The sequence below is a fragment of the Balaenoptera acutorostrata genome, chromosome 18 (genome assembly GCF_949987535.1).
Source record: "Balaenoptera acutorostrata chromosome 18, mBalAcu1.1, whole genome shotgun sequence".
Classification (NCBI taxonomy): Eukaryota; Metazoa; Chordata; class Mammalia; order Artiodactyla; family Balaenopteridae; genus Balaenoptera; species Balaenoptera acutorostrata.
The window spans coordinates 35,734,589-35,747,287 of record NC_080081.1 but is presented as its reverse complement, the minus strand read 5'-3'; positions in this window follow the sequence as shown (position 1 = coordinate 35,747,287).

Genomic DNA, 12,699 nt, shown 5'->3' with positions numbered 1-12,699 from the left:
AAGGGTTTTTCACTAATTACTTTGTGGTCTTAATGAAAAGTCTATCAGCATTAAGAAAACTACTATTTGTTTTAAACATTTGTTTGTTCTGTTTCTTATGCACTTTATCATTCTTGTGAAAGTATTGTTCTCTTTCCTTTAGTTACTAAGGATTTCAAATCAAACTTATGACACTACTCCAGTGACATGCAAGGTCATGGGATGTAAATATCTACATACCATATTTATCTGTCTTAATTTTTTTTCCTTTGAATTCCACTTATCCAACTTTCACAATAATTTTATAAATACATCTTACATATTTATAATATTATAATGACCTTAAATATTATGTGGAATAAAAAAGTGAATAAAACTTTCTATCCTAACACTGAATGACCGTTTCAAAATTTTTGGAAATATGAAACAACAACAATAGTTTTGAAGCTAACCCAACTAATATTTATTGGTTACCTTTTATGTAATGTGTTCTTCTAAATGTTTCCATTAACTTTTTTTTAAAATTCTAATATCATCTCTCAGAGAGACATATTGTTTGTCTAATTTAAAGATAAGAAAACCAAGAAAAACATACAGATTAAGTAAATGACCTTAAGAGAAGAAATTTGTGAGTGATAAAATGGACTCATTAAGTCCTTCACTTATGCCTCGAAATTCAGGGTTTTTTTTTTTGTTTTTTTTTTTCAGATATTCCCTAGAGCCATCACTGAGACATCATGCATTCCACTAAAAACTAAGGACAATTACAAGAGATGTGTTTACTTTTTAAGGATGAAAATATTGATATTAGCAAGAGTCACAAAATTTAGGACTACTTATCTTTGTCTCTTTCTTTAAAAGGCAGCAAATATTTACAGTGACCTCTAGCATAAACTGATCACAATGCTGTCTGAGGATTCTCTTCTAAGCCCAAATCCTTAATTGTGGTACTGCATAGGCAGTGTGGATATTTTTGTTGTTCAGTGCTTATGACCAGACACCTGTCTTAAAGCCCTAGGGAGCAATAGCTCAGGCCGATTCCATGAGGCATCTGCCGCTGACCTTCTCAGACTGTGCTGGGTCTAATTTCCTCAGATTGATGTTAGAAGTCTTCTGTGACCCACACCTTCAAGCCTATCAGATCACATTGGTGACTGCACGTGATTTCAGGGTGGACCACTTCTCAAAATGGAAATGTCAAATTGCATGAACCTGGTGACTGATGTATAAGGGACTTGAGGAAACAAAACAATTTTACAATTTTAATATAAAAAAAAAAAAAAACTTGCTGTAGAGTTTCTGTGCTTTCGTGAAAGCACATTTTTCCTTCAGATGACCATCTCATGTTATCTTGATACACTCAATGCATCAAGTCCAGGAACTCTTCACCTTTGCTCTTTGGAAGGAAACTTTGTCTCCTTATCTTAAATTAACTGTGTAAATTCCAAGAGATTTAAAAAGGAGTAGAGACACTTGGGGTAACCTGACAGTAGGCACCCTATTTGTCTTTGAAATTCACTAAGTTAGTGGAACACTTTCAAAGAAATACCTTTTTGATCTTAGGAAACAAGCTCTTTAAAAATTTGTGCTCCCAGTTTGATCTAAAATTCAACTTCTCTAATTACAGCTCTGTACCTGTGATTAGCATTAAATGAATTAATAGTATCTATTCTTCCTGAGAATGGATCTTCATTGGACTCGTTTGAGATCAAAAGGAAAAACATATTCAGACTTTCCCTATTAAATCCGAACGCCCTCAAGCAAGTTGTCTGATTGAAAGTTGGTACAAACTATTAAAGATGCCCCAGAGCAGCATGTTAGAGGATATCAATTAATACAAATGGCCAGATTTCTATTGCTCAATATGTCACTCCTTGCACAATCAGTACTATTGAATTATTAATAGTACAACATTCTGGGACTTGCCTCAATGATTTCCACCCAGACTTAAAGAAAAGTTTTAAGACGTATGAGAACATATGCCAGGACAGCTAGAATTTTTGTCACATCTGTTTCAAGATCCTATTTTTAGCTAGAAATTATAAGGTGATACCTAAGTTCTTTATTTGATATTAGAGATCATGGGTCCATGAGCTACTGTAATTGTATTTTGTACTCAACTGCAATAACTTCTCTCTCAGAATAGATAATTCAGAATAAAATTTTCAGAAATATCTCCTCTAAAATAGACTTGCCTATGGATTTACCTACTTGAAGGACTTATTAGAGTTCCAGAAGAAAAAAAAAAAAAAAAAAAAAAGAAAGAGCACTTCATTCCTTGCTATGGAAAGAGATGCATCTTAGTATTCCAAAATCAATCGATGTTCCAGGGTGATCAGATTCACCACTTTTCTGATTAAAAAATTGTGCCAAGGAGATAGGAGCACTGAGGTCAGTGCATAGTAACTGGTTTGTTAACATTGATTTTGTGAGAATAAATTGATTTATGGTAGGTTGAGTGCAAGGGAAGGATAACTTGTTGAATATTTAATGACCTCACCTATATACTGTCTAAATAGAACTATGTGTATTGTCTCTTTGTGATGATTTATTGCTGTGTGTTTTATACAATTTTAATGATTATGTAGTAAAACAGTAGGACTCTAATGTCTATTTTTAAAATATTCTCAGTAACACATTTTCAATGTATCATAAAAAAATAATTCATTTTCACTATATAAAATTTAGGTCTTTGAAATGTCAATATGTTTCAGCATTTGACAGGCAAAGGCATTTCTGAGAGATACTCATGATAAGCTCAGCAGTTTTGTGCTTAAAAATTTAGGAAAAAAGATTTTGACAAGCCTTAAAAACTTATACCCTGTCTCTCTCAACAGGAGTAGATATTTTTAAAGGATTAAATACCACTGTAGAACCTAATTTGGAAGCCAGTACAGTCACATGTTAGAAGACGTCATACTTGATCATCTCTAATATTAATTATTTCTGAAATAACTAGAATGTAAAACCATTTAAATTAAGATCTGGTTAAACAAAATAACTAGCTGTAAAACAGTATATGGAGTTACAGATAATCCCCAAAGTCCTAATATGAGAGAGTTAGAATGTGATAGAAATGAAAGAAAGAGTGAGAGCAAGAGAAGTGAAAGAGAGAAACTTACATAATGAAATACCATTCATTTGTGGTCCAGTCACAAACAACCAAAAATACCCTAACTATTTTTTGTTCTGAAATGTAAACATATTGGCAATTAAGTGATCCTTCAGAGCTTAAAAGGACTGCATGTTAAGAAATAATATTGAGAGTGTTCTAATTTCATTCTTTTACATGTGGCTGTCCAGTTTTCCCAGCACCACTTATTTAAGAGACTGTCTTTTCTCCATTGTATATTCTTGCCTCCTTTGTCATAGATTAATTGATCATAGCTGTGTCAGTTTATTTCTGGGCTTTCTATACTGTTCCATTGATCGGTAAGTCTGTCTTTGTGCTAGCACCATACTATTTTGATTACTGTAGCTTTATAGTATAGTCTGAAGTAAGGGAGCCTGATTTCTCTAGCTCAGTTTTTCTTTCTCAAGATTGCCTTGGAGCTGTGCCTTCAAGATGACAGAGGAGTAAGACGTGGAGATCACCTTCCTCAACACAAATACGTCAAAACTACATCTACATGTGGACCAACTCCTACAGAACACCTACTGAACACTGCCAGAAGAACTCAGACTTCCCAAGAGGCAAGAAACTCCCCACATACCCTGGTAGGGCAAAAGAAAAAAAGGAAAAAAAGAGACAAAAGAATAGGGACGGGACCTGCACTGCTGGGAGGGAGCTGTGAAGGAGGAAAAGTTTCCAGACGCTAAGAAGCCCCTTCACTGGTGGAGACGGGGAGTGGGCCGGGGGGAATCTTCGGAGCCACAGAGAAAAGTATAACAACAGAGATGGAGAGGGCAAAGCAGAGAGATTCCCACACAGAGAATCAGTGTCGACCAGCACTCACCAGCCTAAGCAAATTATCTGCTCACCCACTGGGGCAGGTGGGGGCTGGGAGCTGAAGCTCGAATTTCGGAGGTCAGATCCCAGGGAGAGGACTGGGGTTGGCTGTGTGAACACAGCCTGAAGGGGGCTAGTGTGCCATAGCTAGCTGAGAGGGAGTCTAGGAAAAAGTCTGGATGTGCTGAAGAGGCAAAAGACCATTGTTTCAGGGTACGTGAGGAGAGGGGATTCAGAGCACCACCTAAAGGAGCACCAGAGATGGGCGCAAGCCACAGCTATCAGTGTGGGCACCAGAGACGGTCATGAAATGATAAGGCTGCTGCTATAGCCACCAAGAAGCCTGTGTACAAGCACAGGTCACTATCCACACCTCCCCTTCCAGGAGCCCATGCAGCCAGCCACTGCCAGGGTCCCATGATCCAGGAACAACTTCCCCAGGAGAACACACTGTGCACCTCAGGCTATTGCAACGTCATGCTGGCCTCTGCCACTGTGGGTTTGCCTCACATTGCATACCCCTCCCTCCCCCTGTCCTGTGTGAGCCACACCCCCTAATCAGCCGCTCCTTTAACTCCATCCTGTCTGGGGAGGGAACAGACGCCCTCAGGGGACCTACACGCTGAGGTGGGGCCAAATCCAAAGGTGAAACCCGGGAGCTGTGCCAACAAAGAAGAGAAAGGGAAATCTCTCCCAGCAGCCTCAGGAGCAGTGGATTAAAACTCCACAATCAACTTGATGTACCCAGTATCTCTGGAATACCTGAATAGACAATGAATCATCCCAAAATTGAGGCAATGGACTTTGGGAGCAACTGTAGACTAGGGGTTTGTTTTCTGCATCTAATTTGTTACAGGTTTTATGCTTATCTTAGTTTAGCATTTAGAGTTTATTATCATTGGTAGATTTGTTTATTGATTTGGTTGCTCTCTTCCTTTTTAAATTTATGTATATATATATAATATGTATATATTTTTTTCCTTTTTCTATTTTTGTGAGTGTGCATGTGTATAATACTTTGTGTGACATTTTCTGTATAGCTTTCCTTTTGCCATTTGTCCTAGAGTTTTGACCGTCCTTTCTTTTTTTGTGTGTGTGTGTATAGATTTTATTGCTTCCTATCATTGGTGGATTTGTTTTTTGGTTTTGTTGCTCTTTGCTTTATCTCTCTTTTTCTTTTTTTTTATTACTTTTTTATTTTTAATAATTTATTTTCTATTTTAAAACTTTATTATTATTATTATTATTTCATCTTCAAGAAATTCATGGAAAAGACTCTGACAAGTACAGGTTTCTGGTAACTGACTGTACTGCTGAACTGAATGAATAAGCATTTTCAGAACTCTAATGAAAAACTGATGAACTCATAAAAGTGCTAACAAAAGATCAAGATGAAAAAAAAATTAATTACATGGGACTGAGTGAACTGATGAGGATGAGTATAATTTTTGTGACTTTCTGTCTGAATTAATTAAAAAAAAAATCCCACAAGGACTCAGAGGCAAAGAATATACAAATCAATTTTCACTGCAAAGTAAAGGAGCTGTTACAGTGGAGGATTACTGGACTGAATGTCAATATTATGACATAGTATGAGTGTGTTTCATGTTTGGTAACTGCAATTATTGTTGCTTTTGTTGTGGTCATCCATGTACAATGCTTGGTGTCAGTCTATTTATCTCTTGTAAAAAAACAAAAAACAAAAAACTGTTAACAGAGTTGGCTCTGTTGGATGTTGGTATTGGCAAAATCATTGGTAAGTTTTGCCACTTCCATTTGTGTGAGCTGCACAATGGCACCAACATTGTTACACGTGTTTTGTTAGTTCATGCTGATCCTTACAGGGTTTCAAATTTCTTTTCATTTGGAGAAAGAAATGTAAGCAAGTGAGTTACTCTACCTACGTCTTGAATCTTTTTTGCCTGGCTGGGTAGTTCCAGTATTAAATACACAGCAGAAAATGGGGGTCTGTAATTTCTCTGTCTAGAAAATTGCCAAAGATCAGACAGCCATCTTGGCCTATCCAGGCACAGGCATAAAAGCTGGAAAAATCTATTGAGAAGTATCAAGCCTCAAAGAAATATCAACCAAGGAAGCTGTTATTTTTCTTTTCAACTGAGAAAGATTATAAAAACGTAATTTTCACCTAGCTTTGAAGATGACTTTGTGATTAAAATGACTTAGGCATCCCCCAAAGGTACCAAATATCGAAATTCCATCTACTGTTGGACAGTTCTTCATCTGGCAGCCCAAATTTCCAAATAAAATCTATCAAAGACCAAAGAGCATTCCTAGGACTCCTGACATCCTAATGAGGTATTTGTCCCTCTTTCTGTGCATCACAATAGTCTCTGTGTGCCATATCCTGCTCCAGTGATCTGCAGGGTAACAAGGTACAAGAGACATCCTTTGGTAGAATGGAGAAGGCTGCATTACCCAGGGGAAATGTAACCAGCACAGGGCCTCCTGTGATGTTGTTTAGTCTTGTGCCTGTGTTTTTTGATGTAATATGATTGGCTCTTGTTAGTTTAGTCAATTAAGGATTGGAAAGGTGGAACTTAAATCATAAATGATTTTGTAGTCTGTATCTTTTTACTTAATAAGTCATCCAAAGAGATAATAAATACCCTGTTAGTGAAATTATACCATTTCTATTGTCATGGAGGCCTAACTCCAACAGAGAAGGTGTGCCAGCCCCTAAACACTGCAGCCAAAGTTCTAAGGAAACCCATCCAAAGCAGAAGGGTGAAGACACACTGATGATAATACTGACCAGGTTCCTGGATCCGGGAAGCCCTGGCTGTCCTGGAGGGCCGGGTGGGCCTGGAATGGCCACAGCTAAGACAAAGCAGAAAAGAGAAGTTACAAAAAAGCATACTCTCTGCAAAACGCCTCCGAGGTTCAGCTGGTCACTGAGGGGAGCGTTCACCACCCCACTCACGGTGCTTCAAAGTGTTGCACCTCATAACCGAATCTTAGGAACTCTGTGCCCAGCATATGACTCAGCCACATTGACTGGTTTGGGGGAGAACTGAGATTCTCGACTGTAGCCCTGGATGAAGTCATGCCTAAGACTTTCCAGTTTTATAAGTGAATAAATTCCTGTTGTTTCCAAAAAAAAAAAAAAAAAAAAACTTTATTATATTTAATTATTTCTTTCTTCTTCCTTCTTTCTTTCTTTCTTTCTTTCTTTCTTTCCTTCTTTCTTTCTTTCTTTCCTTCTTTCTTTCTCTTTCTCCATTTTCTTCTGAGCCGTGTGGCTGACAGGGTCTTGGTGCTCTGGCTGGGTGTCAGGCCTGAGCCTCTGAGGTGGGAGAGCCGAGTTCAGGACATTGGTTCACCAGAGACCTCCCAGTCCCACGTAATATCAAAAGAAAAAGCTATCTGAGAGATCTCCATCTCAATGCAAGACCCAGCTCCACTCAACGACCAACAGGCTAAGTGCTAGACACCCTATGCCAAACAATTAGCAACACAGGAACACCCATTAACAGAGAGGCTACCTAAAATCATAATAAGTTGACAGACACCAAAAAAAAAACACCACCAGACATGGTCCTGCCCACCAGAAAGACAAGATCCAGCCTCACCCACCAGAACACAGGAACCAGTCCCCTCCACCCGGAAGCCTACACAACACACTGAACCAACCTTAGTCACTGGGAGCAGACCCCAAAAACAATGGGAACTACGAACCTGCAGCCTGCGAAACGGAGACACCAAACACAGTAAGTTAAGCAAAATGAGAAGACAGAGAAATATGTAACAGATGAAGGAGCAATGTAAAAATCCTCCAGACAAAACAAATGACGAGGAAATAGGCAGTCTACCTGAAAAAGAATTCAGAGTAATGATAGTAAAGGTGATCCAAAATCTTGGAAATAGAATGGAGAAAATACAAGAAATGTTTAACGAAGACCTGGAAGAACTAAAGAGCAAACAAACAATGATGAAGAACACAATGAATGAAATTAAAAATTCTCTAGAAGGGATCAATAGCAGAATAACTGAGGCAGAAGAACGGATAAGTGACCTGCAAGATAAAATAGTGGAAATAACTACCGCAGAGCAGAATAAACAAAAAAGAATTGAGGAGAATCTCAGAGACCTCTGGGACAACATTAAACACACCAACATTCGAATTATAGGGGTCCCAGAAGGAGAAGAGAAAAAGAAAGGGACTGAGAAAATATTTGAGGAGATTATAGTTGAAAACTTCCCTAATATGGGATAGGAAATAGTCAATTAAGTCCAGGAAGTGCAGAGAGTCCCATACAGGATAAATCGAAGGGGAAACACGCCAAGACACATATTAATCAAAATATCAGAAATTAAATACAAAGATAAAATATTAAAAGCAGCAAGGGAAAAGCAACAACTAACATACAAGGGAACCCCCATAAGGTTAACAGCTTATCTTTCAGCAGAAACTCTGCAAGCAAGAAGGGACTGGCAGGATATATTTAAAGTAATGAAAGGGGAAAACCTACAACCAAGGTTACTCTACCCAGCAAGGATCTCATTCAGATTCAACAGAGAAATTAAAATCTTCACAGACAAGCAGAAGCTAAGAGAATTCAGCACCACCAAACCAGCTCTACAAATATGCTAAAGGAAACTCTTTAGGCAGGAAACACAAGAGAAGGAAAGGACTTACAATAAAAAAACCCAAACAATTAAGAAAATGGTAATACAAACATACATATTGATAACTACCTTAAATGTAAATGGATTAAATACTCCAACCAAAAGACACAGACTGGCTGAATGGATACAAAAACAAGACCCATACATATGCTGTCTACAAGAGACCCACTTCAGACCTACGGACACATACAGACTGAAAGTGAGGGGATGGAAAAAGTTATTCCATGCAAATGGAAATCAAAAGAAAGCTGGAGTAGCAATATTTAAATCAGACAAAATAGACTTTAAGATAAAAATTATTACAAGAGACAAAGAAGGACACTACATAATGATCAAGGGATCGATCCAAGAAGAAGATATAACAAGTGTAAATATTTATGCAACCAACATAGGAACACCTCAATACATAAAGCAAATGCTAACAGCCATTAAAAGGAAAATTGACAGTAGCACAATCACAATGGGGGACTTTAATACTCCACTTTCACCAATGGACAAATCATTCAAAATGAAAAAAATAGGGAAACACAAGCTTCAAATGATACATTAAACAAGATGGACTTAATTGATATTTATAGTACATTCCATCCAAAAACAGCAGATTACACTTTCTTCTCCAGTGCTCATGGAACATTCTCCAGGATAGAGCATATCTTGGATCACAAATCAAGCCTTGGTAAATTTAAGAAAATTGAAATCATATCATGTATCTTTCGACCACAACGCTATGAGACTACATATCAATCACAGGAAAAAACTTGTAAAAAATACAAACACATGTATGATAAACAGTACACTACTAAAGAACCAAGAGATCACTGAAGAAATCAAAGAGGAAATCAAAAAATACCAAAAACAAATGACAATGAAAACACGATGACACAAAACTTATATGATGTAGCAAAAGAAGTTCTAAGAGGGAAGTTTATAACAATACAATTCTATCTCAAGAAACTAGAAACATCTCAAATAAACAACCTAACCTTACACCTAAAGCAATTAGAGAAAGAAAAACAAAAGAAACCCCAATGTTAGCAGAAGGAAAGAAATCAAAAAGATCAGATCAGAAATAAATGAGAAACAAATGAAGGAAATGATAACAAAGATCAATAAAAGTAAAAGCTGGTTCTTTGAGAAGATAAACAAAACTGATAAACCATTAGCCAGAGTTATCAAGAAAAAAAAGGGAGAAGACTCAAATCAACAGAATTAGAAATGAAAAAAGAAAAGTAACAACTGACACTGTAGAAATACAAAGGATCATGAGACATTACTACAAGCAACTCTATGCCAATGAAATGGACAACCTTGAAGAAATGGACAAATTCTTAGAAAAGCACAAACTTCCGAGACTGAACCAGGAAGAAGTAGAAAATATAAACAGACCAATCACAAGCCCTGAAATTGAAACTGTGATTAAAAATCTTCCAACAAACAAAAGCCCAGGACCATATGGCTTTACAGGCTAATTCTATCAAACATTTAGAGAAGAGCTAATACTTTTCCTTATCAAAATCTTCCAAAATATAGCAGAGGGAGGAACATTTCCAAACTCATTCTATGAGGCCACCATCGCCCTGATACCAAAACCAGAGAAAGAGCCACAAAAAAGGAAAACTACAGGCAAATACTGCTAATGAACATAGATGCAAAAAATCCTCAACAAAATACTAGCGAACAGAATCCAACAGCACATTAAAAGGATCGTACACCATGATCAAATGGGGTTTATCCCAGGAATGCAAGGATTCTTCACTATAAGTAAATCATTCAATGTGATACACCATATTAACAAATTGAAGGCGAAAAACCATATGATCATCTCCATAGATGCAGAAAAGGCTTTTGACAAAATTCAACACCCATTTATGATAAAAACCCTCCAGAAAGTAGGCAGAGATGGAACTTACCTTAACATAATAAAAGTCATATATGACAAACCCACAGCCAACATCATTCTCAATGGTGAAAAACTGAAAGCATTTCCACTAAGATCTGGAAAAAGACAAGGTTTTCCACTCTCACCACTATCATTCAACATAGTTTTGGAAGTTTTAGCCACAGCAATCAGAGAAGAAAAAGAAATAAAAGGAATCCAAATCTGAAAAGAAGAAATAAAACTGTCACTGTTTGCAGATGACATGATACTATACATAGAGAATCCTAAACATGCTACCAGAAAACTACTAGAGCTAATCAATGAATTTGGTAAAGTAGCAGGATACAAAATTAATGTACAGAAATCTCTTGCATTCTTATACACTAATGATGATTAATCTGAGAGAGAAATTAAGGAAACACCCCCATTTACCATTGCAACACAAAGAATAAAATACATAGGAATAAACCTACCTAAGGAGACAAAATAGTATGCATTTTATATGCAGAAAACTATAAGACACCGATGAAAGATGAAAGATGATACAAACAGATGGAGAGATATACCATATTCTTGGATTAGAATATTCAGCATTGTGAAAATGACTATACTACCCAAAGCAATCTACAGATTCAATGCAATCGCTATCAAACTACCAATGGGATATTTCACAGAACTAGAACAGACAATTTCACAATTTGTATGGAAACACAAAAGACCCCAAATAGCCAAAGCAATCTTGAGAAAGAAAAACGGAGCTGGAGGAAGCAAGCTTCCTGTTTTCAGACTATACTACAAAGCTACAGTAACCAAGACAGTATGGTACTGGCACAAAACCAGAAATATAGATGGAAAAGGATAGAAAGCCCAGAGATAAACCCACACAGATATGGTCACATTATCTTTGATAAAGGAAGCAATAATATACAATGGAGAAAAGACAGCTCCTTCAATACTTGGTCCTGGGAAAACTGGACAGCTTCATATAAAAGAAAGAAAATGAACACTTTTAACCACATGCACAAAAATAAACTCAAAGTGGTTTAAAGGCCTAAATATAAGGCCAGACACTATAAAACTCTTAGAGGAAAACATAGGCAGAACACTCCATGATATAAATCACAGCAAGGTCTTTTTGACCCACCTCCTAGAGAAATGGAAATAAAAACAAAAATAAACAAATGGGACCTAATGAAATCTAAAAGCTTTTGCACAGCAATGGAAAACATAATCAAGACGAAAAGATACCCCACAGAATGGGAGAAAACATTTGTAAATGAAGCATCTGACAAAAGATTAATCTCCAAAATATACAAGCACCAAATGCAGCTCAATATGAAAAAAACAAATAACCCACCCCCAAAAAAGGGCAGAAGACCTAAATAGACATTTCTCCAAAGAGGATATACAGATTGCCAACAAACACATGAAAGGATTCTCAATATCACTAATCATTAGAGAAATGCAAATCAAAACTACAGTGAGGTATCTCCTCACACCAGTCAGAATGGCCATCATCAGAAAATCTACAAACAATAAATGCTGGAGAGGGTGTGGAGAAAAGGGAACCCTCTTGCACTGTTGGTGTGAAAATAAATTGATATGGCCACTATGGAGAACAGTATAGAGGTTCCTCAAAAAACTAAAACTAGAATGACCATACGACCCTGCAATCACACTACTGGACATATACACTGAAAACACCATAATTCAAAAAGAGTCGGTACCACAATGTTCTTTGCAGCTCTATTTACAATAGCCAGGACGTGGAAGCAACCTAAGTGTCCATGGACAGATGAATGGATAAAGAAGATGTGGCACGTATATACAAGGGAATATTGCTCAGGCATAAAAGGAAATGAAATTGAGTTATTTGTAGTGAGGTGGATGCACCTAGAGACTGTCATACAGAGTGGAATAAGTCAGAAAGAGAAAAACAAATACCATACACTAACACATATATACGGAATCTAAAAAAAAAAAAAAAAGCTTCTGAAGAACCTAATGGCAGGACAGGAATAAAGACACAGACGTAGAGAATGGACTTGAGGATACGGGGAGGGGGAAGATTAAGCTGGGATGAAGTGAGAGTGGGATAGACATATATACACTACCAAATGTAAAATAGATAGCTAGTGGGAAGCAGCTGCATAGCACTAGGAGATCACCTCGGTGCTTGGTGCTTTATCTCCACCCAGAGGGGTGGGATAAGGAGGGTGGGAGGGAGACACAAGAGGGAGGCAAT